Source organism: Phoca vitulina, unplaced genomic scaffold, assembly GCF_004348235.1.
Source record: "Phoca vitulina isolate PV1807 unplaced genomic scaffold, GSC_HSeal_1.0 scaffold3, whole genome shotgun sequence".
NCBI lineage: Eukaryota > Metazoa > Chordata > Mammalia > Carnivora > Phocidae > Phoca > Phoca vitulina.
The window spans coordinates 1,152,965-1,160,668 of record NW_022589706.1 but is presented as its reverse complement, the minus strand read 5'-3'; positions in this window follow the sequence as shown (position 1 = coordinate 1,160,668).

Below are 7,704 nucleotides of genomic sequence, written 5' to 3'. Positions count from 1 at the left end.
GCACCAATTGTACCTCCTGCTCAGCATCTCCAAAGCTGGTGCCTGGAAGCAATGGGACCACGTGTGCAGCCTGTTCAATGGCGTGTTATAATCACGGCTCCCGGCTGCATCATGTCCCATTCGATTCTCTGGACATCCCAGAGGTTGTGTAAGCTAATGAATATCTGTTAATACTCTCCTTTTATGCTTATCGGACCGAGGGTTCATTCTGCTCTTTTCGACACAGAATCCTGATTTTGAGTTTGTCCGTAAGTGTAACTATCTCACCTGTGACAAATACCCTTCCTGCCTATCTCAAAAGTTTGTATAATTACAATAATACAGGCTAGGGCGCCTGGGTGGCTCAGTTGGTTAGGCGACTGCCTTCGGCTCAGGTCATGATCCTGGAGTCCCTGGATCGAGTCCCGCATCGGGCTCCCTGCTCGGCGGGGAGTCTGCTTCTCCCTCTGACCCTCCCCCCTCTCATGTGCTGTCTCTCTCATTCTCTCTCTCTCAAATAAATAAATAAAATCTTAAAAAAAAAAAAAAAAAACAAAAAAAAACAATAATACAGGCTAGAGCTGCCTGAAAGCAGTGAGGTACAAAAACCACAAGGACCGTGTTTGTTTTATTCTCCGCTGAATGCCCAGCCCTTAGCACAGCGCCTGGAATGTAGTAGATGCTCCATAAATATTGGCTGAAAAAAAATGCTATAATCATCACAACTCACACTGGTAATCATCATCCTAAACACCCTGCTCCTTCTCCACACAGCAGGCCCCTTATGGTTTTGATTATGTGAATTGGGTCCAGGTGTCTCCAAAGTCAGAAAATACACTCCACAATTGTAGGCCAGACTAGAAGACGGTGATGTTTCTTGATGAGTAATCAAGTGGACCTGAGCGAGGAGGATCAGGTTCTGCCAGCAACCAATCATTTATGGACAGAAGGAACTGAAACTTGCTGCTGGTATTTTGAGGCAAAATCTTCCAAAATTCCAGGTGACAGTCACAGAAATACTTTTTATAATTATATATTAAATACCAAGGCAAGGGTGGCTTTTTAAATAGTGCACTAGAGATCTCTAGCAAGAGTTTGGATGTATCGTGTTGAAATTGGTATTTTGATGGACTACAGCAGAGTCGCCCAGTGGTGGGGGGCCGTCCTGCACTTGTAGGATGTTTAGTGGTCTCTCTCCACTAGAAGTCAGTAACACTGCTTCTCCCCACTCAGCCAGGACTATCACACATGTCTCCAGATGTTGACAAATGTCCCCTAGTGGGAGATCATCCCTGTTGGGAAGTGTCAGCCCAGAGCGATACTTCTCATGCTACCAAACTACCAAACCAGCAGCATTTGTATGTATCATGCCTTGCTATTTGAAGTTCACAATAACATCATAAGATAGGAAAAGTTATCCCCATTTTACAAATGAGGTAGCTGAAAGGAGATGACTTGTTCAAGCTGAGTGACTGAATAATGAGTGAATGGTTCAACAACCAGAGGTGGCTCTTCTTTGTCCCAACTGGAACTCTAACCTCACCAGAACCCCAGGCTCCCTGCTAATAGATGAGCCATGCCTGATGAGACAGACAGAAGTAGAGGCCCCAGACTGAGGATGCTCCAAGGACTCTGAGAATGAGGTCCTCCAGGCGAACTTCCCCAAAGCAAACCAAAAACTCCTGGCCCGGTTAAAGTCGGGGAACATAAAGATGGTTTTTTTCTCCAGACCAACTCTGGGGAGACTCTGAAGACTCGAAGCTGAAAATGTCTTCCTGTGTCAACCTGTTTCGGTGTCTACTCAGTCACAGCACTGCTTTTATTTGCCATGGCACTGTTTCTTCATTAGTTCATGAGGGTTGGCATGGGGACCTGTTCCTTTCTGTACCTGCTGGTGCCAGACAGGTAATAAGCGCATGTTTGTTGAGCGAATGAGTGAACAACTGGAAGGAGCAGCACAGATGGTGAGAGAGAAGAGGCTATGTGACGTCTCTCTGATCTCTTTTAGAGCCTCGCCTCCCCATCCTTTGTTTGGGAGACACGTGGCCAAGACAATGCCAGTCACCACTGGGTTTCCAAGTCATCCTCAGTTCTGAGAAGCAACATAACAGAATTCTAGTATTGGAAGGATACTTTGACATGACCTCATCCATATTCTATCTGGTTTGTGAATCATCCTGTCGCATTTCTGACATGCCCATTAAACCCATTCCATGGTACATTTGTTCATTCAATTCTTTGTGTTTGTGGGCATGTCTGTTATGTGCCTATGTTGTTCAGGATGTCAGGGAAGATGATGGTAATGACAATGATGACCTTGGCATTCATCCTGTCTGTATTAGTTAAGTAATGGGCTGAACCAAAAGAAATCCTCCAATCAGTTTAACTGTGATAGTGCACCATCTCTTAACTGTCCAGAAGTAGGCAGGCCATCCAAGTCCAGTAGGGCATTCTGCTGCACGAGGTTACCAGGGACCCAAGCTCCTTCTGTTTGCTCTCTTACTTCCTAGGGTGTGGTCCTCTCTGGCAGGGCTGAAGCTGCCTCCGGCCCTCTTGGCTGTATCACAGCCTATAAGAGGGGGAAGGGAGGGTGCAGTGGTCACACACATCACTTTTCATATCCTATTGGCTGGAACTTCATCACATGGCCACTCCTACCTGCAAAGGAAGCTGGGACATGTAGTCTCTAGCCTGTGCTCAACTAAAACTGGCTATGTGTGTTGTATTTTTTAAAAAAGAAGGGACAAATGGATACCGAAGATCAAGTCTTTGCCATGCAGCCCAACTCCTTCATTCTTTCAGTTTACACATGAGGAGACTGAGGCCCAGGGAAGGGAAGTAGCTTATCTGAGGTTCCATAGTAAGTCAGTGGCTGTACAATTTTTAAGACCACGGTGTCTTTTAGTAAATCGTTATTATTACTCCTGCAATGTGTGGCTTCTGCTTTCCAGGAGAAGAATGTATTCTCTGTGATGTAAATTATTCTATAGATGAGTGGTTCTTGATCCTTTTCTTTGGTGGGGAGGGGTGGATTCATGGAGCCTTTGAAGTAACTATGGAAGATTTTAACTGTCTCCCCATAAAAATATTCAAATGCGTGCACACACACACACATGCACACATACAAGTACAGTTTTAGAGTGTTCATGACGACTCCTTTAAGCCTCTAAGAATCCCTATAAACCCATGTGGGAACACAAAGAAACACACCCCACAGATGCTGCATCTGGCAGCTATAGAGACTTCCTTCTGATCCAGCCTGTTTCACATTACAGCTAGAATTCTCTGCAAACACTTAATTTGAGGTCACCATGGAGCTACTATGCAAATTGTCTTAATGTAAGAAGGAGAAGCTCAGACTTGCTGGTCTACCAAGTTCCAAACTATGAAAATGCCTCCAGGGAAGTTCTATAATGCCAAGAAATGCAGACACACCACATTAGTAGCGATTTATGGACCCTTATTTCGTGCAAGAACACACACATACACACACAAAGACTCTTAACAATAAGAAGGTTACTCTTGAAATTACTATTTTTTAAAAAATCATTAGGGATAATTTGCTATCTGAGTGAGATGATTTCCAGCCACAGAACTGGATGTGCAAACTGTGCCTTATCTTGGTATGCCACAAAACAGCCTTTATCATTTTTTTGTTTATAATCTACAATGCTGCCAAACAGAACATATTGAAACCGAGTGCAAGCAGACGGTATTTACTCTAAGTGAACCAGAATCAAGTTTTAAATAAAATAGACTTAACAGAAATGATAACAAAATCTGATCTAGCAGACTCTAAGAAATGGCTTGACACACAAGACACCCTGCCCTGGGGAATCACATTAGCCTCTACAGCACGATCGTGTTACATAAAATTAAAGGTTACAGCCTCTGGATCCAAGCATGAATGCTTAATCATGTTCTCAATGAGAGGAATAGCAGCCCCAGGAATCAACTCATGAAAGTTTAAGGCAGGAAAAGAATCCCAGTTCTTACTTCTGTGCTTATGTTTGGGATTCGAGAAGTAACGCAAGACTCATGCGCTCAGTCCCTAGGAGAATCCTGTAGACCATAACTATCATGATCTTTTCAAAGTCCACCTTCTGAGAAAGCCAGATAGGCTTGGCACAGAGAAGCAGATGGCTTTTATTTTGCTTATTTATTTTTGCACAGAGTTAGAAGACCATTCTGAGACTCATCAGGATGTGAGCCGGGCAAGAGGGCAAGACCCGGAGTTGGCTTCATCTGGAACACTGCTGAAACCAAGTTCAGCCATTCTCTCTTGAGGAGACAGGCCAGCACTCGATGTTGGCTAGGAGGTGGAGGAGAAATGTGCTTACTCCAAAATAATTCAGGCAGATTGTGTCAGTAGTACACGACCAAGCCCTTCACGATGGAAGAGTCATGACGAGGGTTTCTGAAGGCTCCCACCCTCAGCTGCCTGTGGCGTCCTGCTGGCCCAAGGCAAAGAATGCCTGGAACTGAGCCCCCCTCGAAGCCTCCAGAGGGAACCCATCCCGCTGACAACTTCATGCTGGATTTCTGGCCTCCAGAACAGTGAAAGAAACTATTTTTGCTGATTGAAGCCAGCAAGTTTGTGGTAACGGGTTGCAGCAGTCGTGGGGGATGAATGCCGGAGCTGTGGCATGGAGGACCGGCCATTTGAATCCCCTGAGCCCCTTTTCCTCCATCTGGAAGGTAGGGCTGATGGTAGCACCTCCTTGCTGTCCAGACAGCAAGGACAGCAATGGGCCGTGAAACATGCCTTGCAAAGTTGGGGCAACTTAGTGTCCACGGGATGTTTTTTTTTCTCAAAATGAAAATATCATTTTTTTTTACTGATAATTAAAATAATGTGATTATAAAATACTTCTTTTTTTTTAAAGATTTATTTATTTATTTATTTGACAGAGAGAGAGAGAGAGGGAACACAAGCAGGGGGAGTGGGAGAAGGAGAAGCAGGCTTCCCGCAGAGCAGGAAGGGGGGATCATGACCTGAGCCGAAGGCAGACGCTTAACGACTGAGCCACCCAGGTGCCCCGAAATACTTCTTTATAATAGCAATTTGTGCAGTCATACAAAAGCACTCAAAAAAATAAAAATAATCTGAACTTTCCAACTCCAGAAATAGCCCCTGTTCCATATGTCCTTTCTCTTGGTTTTGATGTTGTGTTTAATTTGTGGATTTAAACCTTCGAGGCACCACTTCTCAATCAGTGGGACTTGGCATAGCTTGTGTGTCCTTTAGTACAGGGATGACAATAACACCCACCTCCCAGGTTTGTGGTGAGGACTGCAAGAGGTAATCCACAAAAGCGCTTGAAATAACAGGGCCTGGTACTCTCTCTGTAAGTGGGGAGAGGAGCAGCGAAGGGGTTGCCTGCAGGACCAAGCATCCTTAAAGTGGTAGCCCAGAGCCTGGCGTGCAGAGAGCGCTTGATACACGGGCACTGTTGTTGCTATCCTGGCCATTCGGCACACCGATCTGTGTTCCGGTCACGTGCAACTGGTCTCAACTTCTGCAGGATGCCCTTCTGTCTTGGCCTCCAGGACTTTGCAGAGGCTGACTCTCTTCTTGCCCTATGGTTGATTCCTCATTGCCCTTCCGGACTCGGCTCATGCACCATCTTTTTGTGATGCCTTCTTTGGCCTGGTGTGTGGTTTGGGTGCCTCCCCTCTGCCCTCACAGCCCATGCTTTTATAACCTCCGCACCCCCTCCTGTCAAAGTGTGACCCACTCTGCACTTGTTCTTGTCTCACACTAGACTTCTAAACTTCAGCTCCGGGAAAGCAGGCCCTGTCTCCCTCATGGCTGGTCCGTCTCCAGCACCTAGCCAGGGCTTGGCCCACAAGAAGTGTCCAGAAAATGCTTACTCGACAAAGGAGGAAGAGGAGGGAATGATGCTCTGACTTCTCTTTGGGGGGGTCTCTCCTTCCCTGACTCTCAGGGTTGAAACCAGTGGCCGCTGTGTTCTCACAGCCTCCTGGGCTTCCTTCTACCATAACACAAACCCCCAATCGTAGTCTCTGCATGTGTGACTGTTAGTATATGTATTAGTCAGCTCTCTCTCTGATAATGCTGTGAAACAAACATCTCTCACACCCAAATCTCCGTGGCTTACAAAAACACTTTTTTTCTTCATCATGAGCCCATGCTCTGCTTTAGGATACATGGGGGGTTCAGGTCTATTCCTTGGATCCCTCATTCTGGGAACAGAGGGTCCCAGGGCCAGCTCTTCTCAAGGTGGATAGCAAGAGCACAAGAGAGCCAAAACATGTGCCATCTCTTAAGGCCTTCAGCACTCAGACCTGGTGCACTGTCACCTCCTCCCATATCCCACTGGCCGAAGCAAGTCCGATGGCAAAGCCCACATCGGCAGTGTGAGAGAAGCAGGAAAGGATAGGAAGAGAAGGAAGAATTGTGAGTGGTTAGTACAGTTCATATGATAGCTCATTATTGGAGATCATAACTAACACCTCTGTTGTGCTTATTATGTTTCAGGCACCAACATCGATTCATAATAACCCATAATAACCCTAAAAGGGGGAAGTACTGTGATTACCCCCATTTTACAGATGAACAAACTGAAGCCAGAAGAGGTTAAGTAATTTACCCAAGTTAACGTGCTAGAGAGTAGCAAAAGTGGGATAAAACCTGAGCAGAATAGGGCTTGGAACCCTGTCCTGTGACCATTTCCTCCCCTTGCCTCTTGAGGTACTGTGTGTCTTTATTCTGTGTTCAGTCTGTTGCCTGGTGTAGACTGGCCACTCAATCAGGGCTTGTTGGTGGAATGAAAGGCAAGAAATGTTTATTGACCATTTATTACATGCCAGGTACTGTTACATTCTTCTGTAAATAGTTTCTGACATAATCATTGCAGCAGTCCTGGGGAGTAACTATCAATCTCCCCATTTCACAGATAAGGACTCCAAGGTGAAAATGAGGCTTGTCCCACCCCAAGGCCTGGCAGTTTAGGCCAATCTTAAATCTAGCTGGGTCGTGCTGGATGGGGCTGGCTCCATCTTTTCAGCTTTTCCCCCGTTGCCTCTGGGAGTTTTTTGCTGTATTAGACAGAGGGACATCCCCCGACCCCCATGATGCCTGCAAGAGAGAGAGAGAGAAAAAGAAGGATGGGGGGAGGGGGAGAGAAGATGGGGACACTCAAAAAGAACCTATGCTTTCTATCAAAGCACAGACAGTGGCTTAAGGCGCCCAGCAGATGGCAGGATGTGGCCAAAGATCCCCCAAGCCAGTCGGGCTGTTTGGGCGGGACCGCACCTCTTGGGTAACCAGCGCCTTCCTCAGGGAGGGTCTCCAGGGTCTGCGCTCGCCCCACGAACCTCGGGGTGCACCCATCGCACCTAGCCCTTAGCACCTTGGTCCTGGGCTCGTCTCCTCCCCGGATCTGGGCTCCCTAGCTCCCGCTGCCAGGGACCCACCCACCCAATTTCGAACCCACCCATTCATCAGACTCGGAGGCCGCGCAGTTCTGGGGAATCCCAAGGTGCATGTCCAGGCACTCCTCTCCTAGGGACAATGGTTTGGGGCAAACTACACCCCTTTGGGACCTCAGTTTCCCCATGTAGAATGAAGGGGGCTCTAAAAGGTCTAGACTTTACTTTCATTCATTAAATATTTAGAAAAACATAAAGAGGAAAGGCGTCTTTTGGAGAACGGGTAGATGAATCACTGCCGGTGTACCAGCCCGAATGGCAAATAAAGCC